The following is a 2,343-nucleotide window of genomic DNA, read 5'->3' as shown; positions in this document are numbered from 1 at the left end:
TGCCAGCGTTCTCGCTGTCAGTCACAACATTGCCGGAAGAGCCTGACAAATAAAATAAAATTAAACAAATACGCAGACAGAAATTCACAATGACACATTTTCATTATTTACAAACTCAAATTACAATTTTAAGGCATCTCAGCCTTAATCAAGAACTCTCTAGCAACTACATTTTTCCCTCTCTCACATGCATAGGTTTTTTTTTTTCTTCCTTTTCTCATTCACTAATGAATTCATAAATTCTTGTTGTACATACATTGAGTTTTAACTTATTTTTTTAACTAAAATTATTTCATAACCGAATCTTGTTCAAGGTTGGCCTGGTTGTCCATGTGGTTGTCCAAGTGTCTTCTTTCTCTAATTTTTTTCCACTGAGGTGTCTAGATGCTCCTGCATTAGACTTCCGAGGTACAAAAAATTATGACCTCTTGGTCATATGCTCCCGAGGTACAAAAATTATGACCTCCTGGTCATATGCGTTTCCTTAGGAATTCTACCCACTGTTTCTCTTCTTTAGTGGAACTGCCTTCTTGGTCTTCTGTGAGTTACAACCAAACCTCTGTAATAGCAAGTCCTCCTTGCTACCAAATACCTTACCAAGCTTCTCTCCTAAGCTTAGTCTTTCAGCATCTCTCTGGTTCTCTCCTCTCGAACCCATTGAGCACTCCTGCTCTAGGTTTGCTGCAATCTTCTCACCTTCACAAAATAAATTAAAAAATTACAAGCTTACAAATCTTTAGCAAACTGTACCTCTTCTTTCTTCGCATGCAAAAACTCCTTTCTATAGGAAATATTTTCCCGCTCTGATACCACTTGATGAGGACGAGATTTTGGGGTGAACCAAAATCCCATTTCCCCAATAAATCGTCCTTGAGGCCTGTGGGTTATGGGCCCACGAAGCCTCTTGAAAACGCTTCTCTCATTCTTCATCCACACACGAACTTTCTTCTCAAGGTTATTAGTTGTTGTTGCTTCAGCTGCGGATTCTTGCTGCCACTCTTATCCATCAGATATCAGCCTTCTCAACATGATTGCGCAACACCTCCCACTTATCCAACAACAATGAAATACTTTTCTTGCCAGGTAGCCGCTTTCCGTCCTTTGTGTAAAACTCACGAACATCCACAAAAATATTTCCTTGACACGTTCTTACAGAAACTTTGCGATTCCTCGATAACTCGCAAATCTCGATTACACCACTGTCATCCGAGACAAAATTATTCTTGCCTTTCTTCTTCACAGGAGACTCACCATCGCCCTTAGAATCATCAGTCCCGACGTAGTCATCCTTTTGCTTCCCCCATTTCGACATCTTCATCAGCCAAACTATTGTAACCACACCAAAACCTACCGACCGAGGATGACGATCGGTCAATACAGCTGCTCGGCCATTTCCATGCCCGCGTTCTCGCTGTCAGTCACAACATTGCCAGAAGAGCCTGACAAATAATAAAAAAAAAACAAATACACAGACAGAAATTCACAATGACACATTTTCATTATTTACAAACTCAAATTACAATTTTAAGGCATCTCAGCCTTAATCAAGAACTCTCCAGCAACTACATTTTTCCCTCTCTCACATGCACAGGTTTTTTATTTTTATTTTTCTTCCTTTTCTCATTCACTAATGAATTCTTAGTTTATTGTTGTACATACATTCAATTTTAACTGATTTTTTTAACTAAAATTAGTTCATTAACCGAATCTTGTTCAAGGTTGGCCTGGTTGTCCATGTGGTTGTCCAAGTGTCTTCTTTCTCTAATTTTTTTCCACTGAGGTGTCCGGATGCTCCTGCATCACTTAACCAAATAGGGGGGTGGCAGGGATGTCAGGAACCCCTCCCACCGCAGGAGTTGCGGCAATCAGAGCGCAAGGACCCTTCCCAGGAAGGAATAACACAGACTTCTGCAAGATTTGTAGAACGTATGGACACCTGCCGCGGATGTGTCCAATTCTGCAAAAGTATTCTAATGTCCCCAATAACAACTACTGCGAGTTCTGCGCATCAACCACTCATCACACTGATCAGTGCCGAGTGCTGGATGCTTTAGCAGAAAGACTGGACATATCCACATTTAGGGTCAATGAAGTGAGTCAAGGGGGGTGAGGAGGAAATGGACGCGGAGGAAGAACGGGAGGTAGAGGACCCTTAAGGTGCTACAATTGCGATCAGGAGGGACATGTCGCAAGGGAATGCCCGCTCCTAAGAAGACCATGGTGTTCATAGTGCAGAGTTAACACCCATGCGACGGAGGACTACCTAGAGCTTATTGCGAAATGGGAAGAGAGAACTAGACAGTGAGGTGCCAACCTGGTGAATGTTGAGCCTCAGATTGACAG

The 2,343-nt window shown here is 42.0% G+C and overlaps 1 pseudogene; it reads right to left on the bottom strand.

The window, feature by feature from the left end:
- Positions 1–1,006: 1,006 nt before the first annotated feature.
- On the bottom strand, positions 1,007–1,312 carry LOC149181452 (RNA polymerase II transcriptional coactivator KIWI pseudogene; annotated as a pseudogene).
- Between the last annotated feature and the right edge of the window lie 1,031 nt (positions 1,313–2,343).

This window comes from Pinus tabuliformis, chromosome 3_2 (assembly GCF_031772625.1).
Source record: "Pinus tabuliformis cultivar Carrire ecotype Pingquan chromosome 3_2, CPIR1, whole genome shotgun sequence".
NCBI lineage: Eukaryota > Viridiplantae > Streptophyta > Pinopsida > Pinales > Pinaceae > Pinus > Pinus tabuliformis.
The sequence above is the reverse complement of the archived record's forward strand: the minus strand, read 5'-3'. Positions and strand labels throughout refer to the sequence as shown.